At 50.5% G+C, this 15,599-nt stretch overlaps 1 pseudogene; it reads right to left on the bottom strand.

The window, feature by feature from the left end:
- Nucleotides 1-284: 284 nt before the first annotated feature.
- Nucleotides 285-8,263, bottom strand: LOC101991754 (annotated as a pseudogene).
- Nucleotides 8,264-15,599: the final 7,336 nt, after the last annotated feature.

The raw sequence follows: 15,599 nt of genomic DNA, 5'->3' as shown, positions 1-15,599 counted from the left end.
AACTATTACTGGGTCAGATGCTCGGCCGTCGTGCCAGACAGTGGAGCCTAGATGATCCTCTTTTCGCGTCTCCCCGTGTAGCCAAGGAAAGCTTTGCTCTCCCACTCCTCCGGCCTCCACACCCACAGCCCGGGATCACAGTCACGAGATTACACGCCTAAAGCTGCCTGTTCAAAAATCACTTAGAGCTATTTTCTCAAAAATCCTTGATGTGATTGTATACATACGTTAACTGCTGACACATGGACAGTTGTTTTTGGAAGCCCTTCTCCTAACTGTCCTTCCTAAATGACTTTCTTCCCAACAGACAGCATGCCCCACACTGGCCTCCAGGGGGCGCTGTAGCACCGCGAGCTGTGTCTGAGCTGGGCACTCCCCGAGGACTCTGTTACACGGATTTTCCTGTAAGTCTTAGGCTTGTGGCCAGTGAAATCGCTGAGGGCACTTGTCACCAAGCCTGACAACCTCATCTGATCCCCACAAAAGCATACACGTAATTTTAAAAATTAATAAAAAGTTCTTTCCTTTCCTTTCCATATATGCGTGTTTGCCTGCCTGTGTGTATGTACAATCTAAATACATTAATTTGTCTATACATGCATATATGTGTGTTTGCCTGCCTACGTGTGTATAATCTAAATACATATATAATCCATCTACACATGATGTGGGATTTCCCTCTGTATGCTGTAAAGGCCTGTTGATAGGGCAGAACTCAGGTAGGCAGGGAAAACTAAACTAAATGCTGGGAGAAAGGAGGTGGAGTAAGGAGAAGCCATGGAGCTGCTGCCAGAGACAGACACGCTGAAATTTTGCTGGTAGGCCACGACCACGCAGTGATGCACAGATTAATGGATATGGGTAAAATTGAGATGTAAGAGTTAGCAAATAAGAAGTTAGAGCTAATGGGCCAAGCAGTGATTTAAATAATATAGATTCCGTGTGATTATTTCGGGGCTGAGCAGTCAGGAACAAACAAGTGGTCTTCCTATAACATACACATACGTATATATGTGTGTGGCACACATACACACTCACTCATGTATGAGGACTGTCTGGGATACATAGCAAAACACTGATTTTTTTTTTTAATTACTGGGCTGGCACAGAGGCTAATAGCACTGACTGCTTTCCCAGAGGACCGGGGTTCAATTACAAGCAGTAACATGATGATGGTTCAGTAACTCCAATCCATTCCAGAGACTTCTGTGGGCTTCTGCCTCCCTAGGCACCAGGCACACATGAGTTGTAAACATTCATGCAGCCCAAACAGCCAAAGGCATAAAACAATAAAAGATTTTTTAAAAGGATCCCAAGAACATTCCTTTGAGTGGGGTATACTCATGGATGTGGATTGGGTTAAAATGCAAAATGAAGAAAATAGCAATTCATTTAAAAATGAATATTTAACCCATTACATGCCCTGTTTAATCCACCTTTCTGGTTGTTATGACAGAGTAAGTGACCTTCAAAACCCAAGTTTAAGGGCCAGGGTGCGACTTAGTCGTTAGAGCTGCTTTCCTTTCTAGATCATTCCTTAAGGAGGATGACCAGGCCCTGAGTAAAGAATCAGTGAGCCGCTTTGGAACCAGGTCTGACCTCGGGGATACAAAGAAGCCAAATGGCTTTGTATCTCGTCACTCAAACTTCAAGAGACCTGACAAAAAAATGGCTCAAGGAGGTTTTTATTTTGACTTTTTAAATGCAAAACAGTCTAGAAATGAAATTTTTTATTCATTAGAAGAACAAACTTGTCCCCCCCCCACCCCTGAAATGTACCAGATAAACAGACGACCTTGATTTGAAAGAACCCAATGAAAGACAGGAAGTGTTGACAGCAGCCCCGGAAGAACTAGAAGCCAAGAAAATGAGCACCCAGCAAATGCTTGCACCCAGCTCTGCACAAAGACGTCCGTCCTTCCTTCCTTCCTTCCTTCCTTCCTTCCTTCCTTCCTTCCTTCCTTCCCTCCCTCCCTCCCTCCTTCTTCCCTTTCTGTTTTCGGTTAACAAGACAGAGTTTCATTGTGTAGCCCTGGTTGTCCTGGAATTCACTCTGTAGACCAGGCCTGCCTCTGCCTCCCCAGTTCTGGGATTAAAGGCCTGAGCCTCACTGCCCAGCTGGAAATGGGACTTTTTATAGAAAGGTTGAGAGACTTTTCAGGGCACCACTAGGTTCAGGGTGGGGCAGCTCCATCTTATTAATAAAGGAAGGAGGAAGATAGTCTTTCTGGATTTTCTGATGGAGGAAAGAAAGCTTCCCAAGATTCTCCCTTGCGTCCCCCTAGGCCCTTAACCTTTGCTTGAGCAATAATTGGCAAAAGGCACCTGAAGCCGAATGTGTCAGATGGGAACGTGAATGAAATAATCCCACAGTAGCTCCGAATAGGCTATACTAAGGCTTTTCTTTATTAAAAGGAAAACTCACGGATCACAACGAAAAAAGTGGAACGGGGTCCAACATCCAGGTGTGGCATGCAGGAAGAGGTCGAGCGGGAGCTCCCCTGGAATTTCTGTAGCCAAAGCCATGCCCCAGCCTCTCAAAGGCCATTGGCTAAAATGGTTCCCCATTAGGCACCAAGATTTGGCAATGGATCATTTTGGTCACCTAAAACACTGGATTTCCAATCCAAAGGGTGCTGACTGCTTTGTACCGATGATCATGTCTGCCAAATGGTGCCGCGGATTCTCTTCTCTCCCCAGCGAATTTGATCAACAATAAAAGGGCATTCCTAGAATCAAAGGTAGCAACCAAAGAGACCAGGTTGAACCCAGATCTGCAGCTGGGTGCCAGGTAGTAAGCTATCTCTAGAGACTCATATGATACTTATTAAAGTTTGTGTGTGGGGAGGTAAGGGTTGGGACCCAAGACTCCCAAGAGCCAGAGTGGGAACAAAGGTGTGATCCTTCTAACTCCTGCAGCAAAGAACCAGGGCCTGACTTCACATCTCTTCGTAGTTTGCCACTCCACTCTGAGGAGCTGACGTCCCTGAGAGGCACTGTGGTTGTTTGAATGTTAAGTGGTCCCCTTAATCTCATAGGGAGTGGCACTGTTAGGAGGCGTGGCTTTATTAGGGTGGGTGTGGCCTGTTTTAACAAGTGTGTCACTGTGGGCGTGGACTTTGAGGGTGCTACAGACTACTGCTCAGGGTCATAATCAGCTTTCTGTTACCTTCAAGATGTAGGACCCTGCGGCTGCCCTAGCATCACATCCGCCTGCCTGCGGTCAGGCTCTCCACTGTGAGGATAATGGACTGAGCCTCTGAACCCCGAGCGAGCCACCCCAAGGAAATGTTTCACTTTATAAGAGTTGTCGTGGTCATAGTGTCTCTTTACAGCGATTGAAACAATAACTAAGACAGAGATTGGTACCAGGGATGTCTTCTTCTTTGACATTTTATTTCAAATTGCAGCAAGGACAGAAAGGGGGGAAAAGCATCACGGGAAGCAGCAGGGAACTGGCCTGATGACGGAGATAAGAGAATATGTCAAGTTCCCCCTGAGGAGCAGCAGGGGGCTGAGCCCTGAGACACAACACATAGTCTGGGTCCCTCCCTAAAGGCTTTGGAGTCTAGCGGTGGCAACCCAGCTGTCCGCCCAGACCTTTTTCTATGGCACTTCTCGTGTGTCTCTGGATTGGATGCTATAGATCCGCCGATCCGATCCGTGGGGGCACAGCCGGCAGCGTCACACAGGAAACATCCAATTGTGGGCCCTGGCTCCGTACTGCAGGACAACGGAGTTGGGGCATTGAGGCAGTTGCACTACAACTCCCAGCAGGCTCCGTAATGTCGCAACTCACAGAGCTGAGCCCCAGTGCCTTATAGGAAGTGTAGTCCTAGATCCGGAGGCTCGCCCACAAATCCATAGGGACAAGGCAGGGAGTTGCAAAGCCTTGGAGGCGCTTGGGAAAAGGCATTTTCAGCTAAATATGTAGTGCTAGGCGCCAACATGGGGCCAGAATACCCAGTCAACTCAGGTCCAGCTCATTGGGAAATGAGCACAGAGGGCCGCTGGAAGCTCCCTTGGCTCACACGAATGGGTAGGCTCCAGAGACTTTTGGCAGGAAGCCTTCCAGGTCAGGGGAGGGAAAAGGAGGAAGGCTTGCCACATCGAAAGGACAGCCCATGGCCCTAGGGAGTCGTTGGAGGCTCATTTTTGTGGCCAATGGCCCAGAGGTTCTCTCGTCAGGACCCAGAGCCGCAAAGACTCCTGGAGCACAGAAAGTTCCCGTGCTTCTGGCCACAGGTATTCATTATCAGAGTTGCTACTCCTGAGCTCACCTGAGTAGCCTTCCGCTCATTCTGGAAGCTCGGGATGAGCTCTGGCCCTTTCTCCATGGTGGAATGTGGAGTTGCCGAGAAAAGGAGGAGTGAGATTGGGGCCCTTTCCCTTTCTCTCCCGCCAACCCCGGCAGCTCCGGCTCACCTTGCCTTCGTACAGGATTTGATGCACTGGGCAGATCTGACAAGCGGTGCCTGAGCCAAAGATTTCCCGCAAGCGGCCCTGCTCCAGCGCCCGGAACTCACCCTGCGGAACAAAGGGACAGAAACACTGCAGTCCCCAGACTCCTGCCCTGCAGCCGACCACCGTCACTCTCTCCCTAAGGCTGCTGGGAAAGACAGGTCTAAGCATGGGACAGGGAAGAGAGGACATGGCAGTGGGCCCAACTTCCACCACAGCCCCACAACTCAGGGCTATGGTCCCAAGATGCAAGTGCCACTCATGTCTACCCAAGTCCTAGCCAGGTCCAGCAGGCTTAGTCGCACCACTCCAGGCACGATGAGGCCATAGAGTGCCGGAGGGGGCGGGTTGCCAGCTCCAGTACTAAGTCAGGGATGACGGATGTCACTGCCTCCCACCGTTAAATGACCTCCCTTTCTCTTAGAAGCAACCTGCCTAGGACCCGGAGACTGTATACCCCAGTAGGAATTGGGCAGGACATCATGTGGGTTGCGTCATGGGTAGGCTCACCCCGGTCCTCATGGGTCCAGTAGATGAAGATGTTCATGGTGCCCACCTCGGTGAGCTGGTGGTCCGGCCAATACAGCCAGAGGACTTACTCACAGCCCTTCTTATGGGCTTCTTTGCTGTAGGGCTATAGTGGGCCCATAATTCCTGGAGGGAAGTCTGGTCAGACTGGGCAAAGGCCCTCCATACTCCCCATAACACAGCCAAGGAGGAGTCTCCTTCTCCAGCCTACAGCCCTCCTGGGAGGGCTCCCACACCTCCAGACAGAATTCTTAACCTACCAGTTGGGGTTAAGTTTAGGGCCCTGTGGGGCTGGTGTGCCCCCCTTTCCTGCCTCTCCAGCCCCTCCTCTCTCTACCCCTAAGTACTAAGGTTACAGGCATAGTGATGGTGGTGGTTTGGCTTACTTTTTTACTTTTTTGCTTTTGTGTATTTTGAGACAGGGTTTCTCTGTGTAACCTTGGCTGTCCTGGAACTCACTCTACAGACCAGGCTGCCTCTGCCTCTGGATCACCGGGATTAAAGGCTGTCACCACACCCAGCTGGTTTCAGGGTCAGGGTCTCTGGTAGCAGCAGAAGTTGGCCTCCAAAGCAAGATGTAGCTGGAGCTAGTCTTGAATTCCTGACCCTCTTGTCCCCACCTCCCAAGTGCTGGGGTTACAGCTGTGCACCCCCACACTGGTTTTCATCCTGTTTTGACCTGCAGTGTGTCACCCACACCAGGCTTTTCCTCTGACTCACTGTCATGTCGCCCAAAGACTCCCACTGCCTCGGGACAGGATCCCAAGTCATGTTCTGAGCCTTGTGCCAATACTGGTCTTGTCTGCCTCCCTTGGGCCAACCATGATCCTATCCCACCAGCCCATCTATGAGGGCCCAGAGTTAGAAAATGATTGGGTAGTGGGGTTTGAACTTAAGACCGCCTATGTGCTCGGTAAATACTCTATTGCTGAACTCCACCCGCAAGCCCCCCCGCTGGGGGAACCTAGGCAGGGGCTCTGCTCCCGATCCTTGCCTGCTAGCTTCCTTTTAGAGTCCTCCTGCCTCAGCTGATTGAGGAGCGATGACTACATAGCTTACATTCATGGCCATTTGCCTGGCTTCTCTTACCACCTCAGTAGCCAAGAAACCACATATAAAATGTCACCTCTTATCTGGAGCTTCCACACGACGCTGTGAACCCTGCGTTAGAGCTCCCGTAGGATCTGGACACTAGAGTTCCCAGCAGCCCTGGGGGTGGCGCTGGCTGCAGCCCTCAGGGGGTGGCACTGGCTTGACCTCATCCATGTCACTAGATGCAGCCCACGCAGGACCTGACACCCAGAACACTCGTGTGTTCTGAGAGGACCTGAGTAGCCTCCCTGTGTGGTCATACTTCCTTGTTTCGATATGCCAGTAGCCTGCACCCGGCCCGCCCTCAGGAGGCTGAGGCACCTCCTCACAGTATCCGGTGCCAAGGCCTTCAGCAATACAGACTGGTGGGCCCAGAGGGTCAGAACAGGAACTGAGGTGTGGTAGCCCCTGTGTGACTCGGTTTCCATCTGGGGTCAATTCTGCCTTATAAGTCATTTGAGTCCGAGTTTGCCCGCTCTGCTTTTTTCCAATGACCTTGAGGGCTGTGCGAGACTTCTGATTTAGCGCACAGGAAAGAGCATTTTGCCCGTGAGAAAAGAACACTCTCTCTAGTAGAAAGAATACTGTGGACGCCCAACCTCAGGAACATCAAGATAGGAAGTAAGGCTGCTTCTCAGCAGCAAGCACGTGTTAGAGAAGAGGCTGCTCACTCCAGGACAGGAATGGTCTTGCGGTTAGATACTGACTCACTGTGCTGAGTTTTGTCCTGCCTTTGCATATAAGCAAGTTCTGAAATCAACTCTGGGCCGTTTGGCTGTTTTGACACGACCAAACAGACCTCCTGACTCTATCCTGTCTTCTGCCTCAGTTTGGCTGTTTTGACACGACCAAACAGACCTCCTGACTCTATCCTGTCTTTTGCCTCAGTTTCTTTCATCTGCCTTTCCTTTGGCCTCAAAGCTCCCCTTCCAGGTACCCTAGCAGACTTTGTAGGAGCCCAAGGAACATCGGGAGCTTCGCATGGAGACACAGCGCAGCACAGGTACCAGGGAACAGAAGAGCCCAGAGTAATCTTGCTTTCTAGAGGCTTCCAGAAGTTTGGGCTGGGTATTTCAGCGACCCTCCCATCTCTGAGCCCATCTGTCCCTTTGAAGGCCCCCGGGCTCCTTTCGCCATTAGTGTCAGACATCAAGGATAACAAAGAACACAAAGAAAGCCCCGGGCCCAGCCACAGTGCCAGTGGCAATAGCTCTCCAACCCAGAACCAGGCCCAGCCCAAACATGAAGCATTCGGAGTAAGACGGCTTACCCTTCCGCAGCATCTGCCCCACCCCCAACGCCAGGGCCTAACTACTTACGGATGTGGGGAACTTGTAGTCACCGACCCCACCCATCCGGGCTCGGATGAACACGGGATTCAGCCAGGAGGGAGACAGGGGTCATGGAGTCTCCAGGGAAGTAGGAGCCCACAGGGCGAAGAATGACCGTCGCATTCCCAGCGAGGACTGATAGGCATAGGGACAGCGTCAGACCAAGGGGTCCGCACTCCGGCCTCCTCCTCCCTTAGACTCTCAGAACCTGGGGTCCAGACTCAGCCTTTGGGTTCCTCTGATGCAGATGCGGTGCCCACCTCATTCCCGATCAGCACGGGCCGCACGTAGAGCCTGCTTCCATGGCCCTCGGGAACCCAGTCTGTACACTTCAATGAGCTGGTGGACACACTCCAACAGCTCCCGCTTGTCAAAGTCCTGGGTGGATCCCGCAGGAATCAGGGGTCCAGATTCGCTCAACTACGCTCTACCCTCTCTCCTTCTACGGCAGACTGGCCACTCATTGGCAAGCATCCTCTCCATGTTGAGCCATGGCTCGAAGAGGAGTACCTGCTGGTCCCTGCCTTTGTATGCTTTGAAGCAGTATTCTTTCTACTAGAGAGAGTGTTCTTTTCTCACGGGCAAAACGCTCTTCCCCGTGGGCTAAATCAGAAGTCTCGCACAGCCCTCAAGGTCCTTGGAAAAAGCAGAGCGGGCAAACTCGGACTCAAATGACTTATAAGGCAGAATTGACCCCAGATGGAAACTGAGTCACACAGGGGCTACCACACCTCAGTTCCTGTTCTGACCCTCTGGGCCCACCATTCTGTATTGCTGAAGGCCTTGGCACAGGATACTGTGAGGAGGTGCCTGAGCCTCCTGAGGGCGGGCCGGGTGCAGGCTACTGGCATATCGAAACAAGGAAGTATGACCACACAGGGAGGCTACTCAGGTCCTCTCAGAACACACGAGTGTTCTGGGTGGGTGTCAGGTCCTGCGTGGGCTGCATCTGGTCAACAAAGAGAGTTCTAGGACGACCAGGGATATATAGAGAAACCCTGTCTCGAAAACAAAACAAAACAACAAGACAACAGGACCAAACCAAATCAACCAAACAAACAAAAAAGAAAGACCCTGCGTCAAAACCAGGATGGGGAACAATTGAGAAAGACACTTAGGGTAATCCCTGACACTCACAGGGGGAAAAAAATCATTCTGAGAACTTAAAAAAGCTCTTCAGCTATTGGAAGAACTCTGGCAGTTAGTTGGGCGAGGCTTCTTTCTGGGAAAAAGGCTTGGGCAGTGAGGATGGAAACTGGTACAAGATCTACAGAGAATAGTACGCTGTTCAAAATGGGCTCACCTGCCCTTTGACTCACTAGAACTAGAAGTTGGGCAGAGACACTCTTGCATTCCGAGAAAGTGCTATGGGCACTGGCTGGTATTGCAACATGCCTCATCCTGTCTCAGGGCTGGAAAGAAGAAGCCAGATGTCCAACAGCAGGGCACTGCCTGAGGAGGCCTCTGTCAGTCGGAAACGATGCTGCAGCAGCCAAGACAGGCAAGGCTCCGGAAGGAGTGTCATGGGAAAATCAGGTTGCTAGTCTTTCATCTCCAGCTTAGGGTCTTGTTCAATAGCCCCGGCTAGCCTCAATGTCACTGGTGCCCCCGGGCCTCCACTTCCCGAGTGCTGGAATTATATTACTTCCCACAGGACCTGAGGGCATCTTACTATATCCAGGCTGGTTCTGTCCCTGTTCAGACTCCTCCAAAGCTCCTCATCTCTGTGGCCCTGATGGAATCTTAGGCCTCCTCTCTCCCACTGAGACCCCCCATGTCTGCCAACCCAGCTCGTCTGTCTGTGTGAGCATCTTTGCCAGGGGAACCCCACTTACTTTCAGAGCACAGAGTTTCAACAAAGTCAAAACCTGCTCATCACAGGAACCGACTGTCACCTAGTTTGGGTCCCAGAACACAGGGGATCTCAGGAAAAGGTGACAGATCCACAGAGGAAGCAACGTGCAAAGTGCCAGGGAGGCGAGCTCAGTCAGGCGCACAGCAGAGAGTAGTTCATGACTGAACAGGCTGGGTGCAGCGTGAGGTTCTGGAAGGGCTGGATCCTTGGAGTGCTCCAGCCTGTCTTCTTGGTCCGCTCCACCATCAGCATGTCTGTGAATATATTTCCAAACAGCAATGGCTGGCTGGGGTCTGGCTTCTTCTGTGGCTCCCTGGTCACCTGAACCTGGAGGTCTGTCTGCAGCCTGAGCGGAAGCAACAACCAGACAACAGTTCAGCAGCCTGGAGTCCCCAGCCTGAGAGACGAGAGCTTCCATGGCCCCGGCCTTGGCCCCACAGAGGACCAGGCTCCACGAGGCTTCTGAGCGATGCTTCATTATCTCTTTACAACACCTGAGAGCAGACGACCAGCTGACCCCAGGGCGAGATGAGACCTGGCCCCCCCTCCAACACAGCAATAGACCCCAGGCTTCCTTTCCCCAGACCCTGGATCCCCCTTTTACCTTGAAGTTGGAAGACACACATCTTCTAGGCCCACACAGATGGCAGAGGACAGGGAGAAGTTTTTGGGCCCAGACCTGGGATCGCAAGGGAAGTAACTATGACCAAGACAAGAGCCATAAAGAGCAGGCATCCTGGCACCCGGCTGCCACCTCTGGCTTGGGAGGCCCATGAGGTTGGCTCTGTCACAGTCCCAGCACACTCTAGACAGACCCTGTGCTCAGCCCACTTCCCCACCAGGATGACTATCCCTAGAAAGAGAAAAGTCAGTTCCTGCCCCTCTGCCATGCAGGGCAAAGTCGGCAGAGACGTGCCTTTTACTAGAGAACTTTGGCCATAGCTTGTTACCAGCTTAGACAAGACAACGACCAGGGAGCAGGTAAGGGGACACTCCTGGCTTTGGGGAACCCAAAGTCTGGTGAGAGTTAGGAAAGAATGGATCCTGCTTATACCAGAATTGAGCAGCCCAGACCCCAGAGCCCCTCCCTGAGACCCTGGTGTAAAGGTCATGTGCTTCTCCATCAAACCTACGGATCCAGAATCCAGCTCGCCTTCCTCAGACCCAGTGGGCCTCCTTAATCTTCCTCCCTCAGACCCACAAGTGAGAGATTCCAGCTCTCCTCCCTCAGAAATGGGGGTCCTAATGCTTACTCGTAAGGAGTATCAGTCACTGGCTGGCGTCGCTACAGCCCCAGCCCCACTGGGCGCCTGCCTTGCTCGTCACTGTCATTGGCTGAAGGGCACACATCCCTGCTGACCCTCCCTGAGTACAAGGGATGCTGGACTGGTTATGTCCAGGAGGCCCCTTCCTGTTGACTTCTGACATCAAGCTTTTCTCTGCAGACCTAGGGAAGGCACCCGGGTCCTGAATTTGAGGAAGACAGGACAATAGTCTGCTCCTTCTGGGAGAGCTGATGGTGGCCATAAGAGGGGGGCATCCAGCAAAGGTCACAGGTTAGAGGTCACAGGTCAGCAGGTGAGTCTTGGATGCCATGTGGATGAGGCTGGGCCATGCAGTAGACCTTTTTTCTGTTTTTTTTTGGGGGGGGGGTTGAGACATGGTCTCACTAAGTTGCCCACTACCCTCAAGATCACTCTATAGTCCCGTCTTGAAGTCATGATTTTCCTGCCCCAGACTCTGCTCTAGCTGGGATGATAGGCATGGGTGCCACCATACCTGGCTCAGGTAAGATCTTTGTGTATGTGTGTGTATACATGAGTGTACCATGTGAAGGTGTTTACCAGTTTGCCGGGACCCTCCAGTGTCCACCTCACCAACAATGATATTTTAAGAGTGAGTCACTGCACCTATTTTTTTTCGACTGGGTTCCAGGGATCAAACTCAGGTTTTCATGCTCATGTGACAAGCACGTTACCAACTGTGCCCATGGCTCCCAGCCCTCAGATGTGCTCTTAATGGTGTGGTGACCAAGGGCTTCTGGGGTGAGCTGAGAGTGACAGTCCTTCTATGTCTCTGGGTGTGACATGATGCTTCCCCCACACGCCACCCTGCATCAGACACTCAGCCACCTTGGGCAGGGCAGCCAGCATGGAGGCAGGAGCAGAGGGAACCAAAATGTTGCTTTTTTTTTTTTTTTGTTTAATAGAGTGAGCCAGAGAAGCTGAACAATGCGGAAAAGAGATCTTGAGATGAAGAAATGAAAAAGTTGGAGGGGGAGCGGGGTTATTCAGTTGGTAGAATGTTTGTCTAAGACGCAGGAGTCCCTGGGTGCGGCGCCCCTGTGTCTGCGCTCTATGCGCTGGCACCCAGTTCGCGAGATTCGGGCAAGGGAGCTGGAGGTTAAAATACACAGACACACAGAAAGAGAGACAGTGACACGGGTCATCCTTGAATTCCCCAAGAATGCCCCCTTTATTGTGTTCAGGGACAGATTATATAGAGATGGCCACACCCCAGCCAAACCCACCAGAAACCACTCTCCTGCCATCAGGAACTCCAGAAGGTCTCGTGCTCAGAGCAGCTGTAGGCAGTCAGATCAGGGGATTACAAGAAATTCAGGATCTGAGGTCTCACTGCTCCCAACAATAAATCATGAACCATCGCACGGGGTTTCTGTATAGATCTCTCATCCAGGCTGAGCACGTGGCGGTCCCTAGTTCTCAGCACATTAGCTGTCACACACTGCAGACCGAGTCATGTGGAGCTCACATTCAATCCCAGCACTCAGGAGGCAGAGGCATTTACCAAGTCTTTCTCTGTTCTGCCATCCAGCTCCCAAATAATGCCAAGGAGACTGATTATTAATTATGAAAGCTTGGTCTTAGCTTAGGCTTGTTTTTGACTAGCTCTTATAACTTAAATTAAATTGACCCATTTCTATTAATCTATGCTCTGTCACCTGCCTCTCATCCTGATTCCGTGTCTCCTGGTGTCCCTTATGTGCCTAGATTCATCTCCTACTTCCTTTTTCTCTACCCAGAAGTCCCACCTACACCTCCTACCTAGCTATCAGCTGCTCAGTCCTTTATTAAACTAATCATAGCAATATACATTCACATAGTCTACAAATATCCCACAACATTTTCCCCTTTTGTCTAAATAAAAAGGAAAGGTTTTTAATTCTAACAGAGTAAAACTATATAAAAAAAAGAACAATTACCAAGTAAGAATTGCATTCACAATGTTTAGTCCTTACATATTTGGCAAATTCAGAGAAAGTACTGAGTAAGCAGGAAGTGCAGTGGAAACAACTTTCAAAACTACAGAGATGACAGAAGCAGCTTTTTCTCATCTTGTCTAGCTCTCCCTTCCTTCTCTTTGCTCCTCTCTTTCCTATGAGTTTTCTCGTGCTGTTCAATGCCCAGCCCTCATCAAGCTAAGAAAACGTAAGCACTGTGCAGAACCCTGAACTAGAACACCTTCGATTCCATGGAGGAGATGGTGTGTGTAGGTTGTACAAAAGGCTGTGGTCGGAATGCGGTGTGGGAAGCCTCAGGAGATGTGTGCTGCTTTCAGCCACCATCTCTGGCCCATCCTCCACACACCTGGGAAACATTGTTAAGCTCAGTTTGTTCCTTTCAATTGCTGTGAGCACTGGAGCTGAGCAGGCACAACCTGTTCTTACCACTAAACGTGAGCACACACTAGCACCCCGGAGCCTCTTAGCAGGAACCTAAGAGGGTCTGTTGCTCATCCCACCACTCCCTCAACCACGTCTTCTCCCCTTCCATGTTGTCTCAAGTGCAGCAACCTCAGAGGCTCTGTCTGGTCCACTCCATCCTGAGACAACCACACAGCTCACATCGTGACCATCTCAGCTTGCCTAGGAATGAGGGGACCCTTGTGGCTGTCCCCGGTTGTCACATGCCCTCCGGTCCTGTAATATCACTTCTGTGATGAGACCCTCCTGGGTAGAAGGGCACCCTGACCACCAGGGCCCCTTTCTCTCCTCTCAAATAGTCCAGTGACAGTAAGTGTGACCGAAATAGTATTTGGGGAGCAAAACCCTCCCCATGCTTCCTATCCCTTTTCATTGTCTTTTGAGACAGGATCTCACTATGTATCCTTGACTGTCCTAAATATAGACCAGGTTGGCCTTGAACTCGTCAGAGATCTGCCTGCCTCTGCCTCTGCCTCCTGAGTGTTGGGATTAAAGTTGTGCATCACCACACCCAATTTCATGGCTCCTATTGCTCACAGAAACAAAACAGAGGAAGAAATTTCTGTACTCATGGGGATGAACTTCTAGGGAGAACCTTGTGCAGCAGGCTGATTAGTGAGTTTAGCATGGAACATTCTAGAATATGATTCGGAAGCTCACATTATACAGCCAAGATTGGCCTTTAACTCCTGATCCTCCTATTCTACCTCCTAAGTGCAGAGATAACCGTTTGCACGGTCATGCTTGCTTCTCGTGGTGCTGGGGATCGAAGCTGGGCAAACATTCTGCCACCTGAGCCTCAGTTCCTCCTCTTGGGTTCTTCACATCCTCTTTGGCTACCTCCAAGCCAGCCTGGAAGGCTCTGGAAGATTCTGAGGAGGCTGTAACTGCCCAGGGAGATGTGGATCTGCGCTTATTTATTTTCTACAAGAACGGGGTCCATCTAGAGCAGTGTTTCTCAGCTTTCCTAATGCTGACCCCCTTTTAATAATGTTGTGCTGACCCTAACTATAACATTATTTGGATGCTACTTCATAACTGTAATTTTGCGATTTTTTTTTTCGAGACAGGGTTTCTCTGTGGTTTTGGAGCCTGTCCTGGAACTAGCTCTGTAGACCAGGCTGGTCTCGAACTCACAGAGATCCGCCTGCCTCTGCCTCCCGAGTGCTGGGATTAAAGGTGTGCGCCACCACCCGGCTAATTTTGTGATTTTTATGAATCTTAATATTAGATACCTATGTTTTCTGACAGTCTTCAGCAACCCCTGTGAATGGGTCATCCGACCCCTAAAGGGGTTGCTACGCACAGGTTGATAACCGCAGTTCTAGAATCATGACAGGAAGCCAACAGGCACGATACAGTGTGCTTATGATGAAATGAGGGACACACACCTATTGCAACTGTGCCTTTTTCACCTTGATCGGGGTGTATGTCCCCAGTAGATTCAGCTTCAGCACCTGGCAAAAGGCCTGGGCAGAAGTCCTCAAGCCACTGCGTAGGTGGGTCTAAGGGGAAGAGAGGAGGGAGGGAGACGGATCAGTGGAGAGGCAGAGAGCTAGGGAGCAAGCCAAGGAAGGCGGCTGCACAGTGGTGTGTGCAGCGACAGTCTCTGCAGAGCAAGCATGCTGGCCCAGGCCTGCCATGCCAGGACTAAGGCACTGAACCACGCCCCAGCCCATATCTGTTCTCCCCACCGTGGAAGGTGAGTTTTCCTGCACTCCCACAACAGAATTTGGCTGTGTGGGCCTTGTTGAATAAGCATGAGCCTAAGAAAAGAGGGACACAGATAACAATGAGCTCCCTAAATCTCTGTGAAGATTTACCGTGAAGGGAAGAAAAAGAATAGCTAAGATGGGGAGCCCTGCTGGCCAGGGCCTGTCCTCTACACCCCCAACTCTGGGGGGGACTCTGGAATGCCTGGGTGTTCTCTAAGCCTCCATTTCCATGGGGATGTGTTGTCTTACAGTGCAGCTGTTAGGCTAATGGAAACCTCCCAGATTGCCACACCACCTGGTGGACCTGGGGTGTCCTTGTCACCAGCAAGGGCCTGGGCCTTTAGGAGCTATGCAGGCTCTTTTTTTTTGTTTCCACAGAGGATGAGAACCTGTGGGATCTTCCCAGACTAATGTGGTTTGATGGACCAAGACCCCTGAAAGGTTGCCATAAACACCCCCCAAAATTACTTCATCCAACTGCTGACTGAGATGAGCCTAGCACACAGGATACACCATAAAATCCTGATTAACAGCATCCCCAATCAGCAGAAAGTAGTCTGGAGAAGAACTAAGCCTATATTCCCAAATATTATTTATAATTTTTTTTTTACATGTAAAGGGGAATATGCTATGGAGATTTGCATTTGTATGGATATTGGTTTATTGATACAAATTTAAGGTCAATTTTGTTATATGTATATTTCTGCTCTTGATTAAGGCTTGTGTTTGTGCAGCTTATTTAAAATTGTAATGTATAATTAAGAAATATGGGTCAATAAATAGTCATCTAAAATAGTCAAGTTTGTAGTCATGTTAGTTAGATTTTTTTAGATGTACAGAGATGTATTTCAGATGGATAGGGATTCTTCACATCTTTCAATGACTACATAATA

The sequence above is a fragment of the Microtus ochrogaster genome, chromosome 26 (assembly GCF_000317375.1).
Source record: "Microtus ochrogaster isolate Prairie Vole_2 chromosome 26, MicOch1.0, whole genome shotgun sequence".
NCBI lineage: Eukaryota > Metazoa > Chordata > Mammalia > Rodentia > Cricetidae > Microtus > Microtus ochrogaster.
The sequence above is the reverse complement of the archived record's forward strand: the minus strand, read 5'-3'. Positions and strand labels throughout refer to the sequence as shown.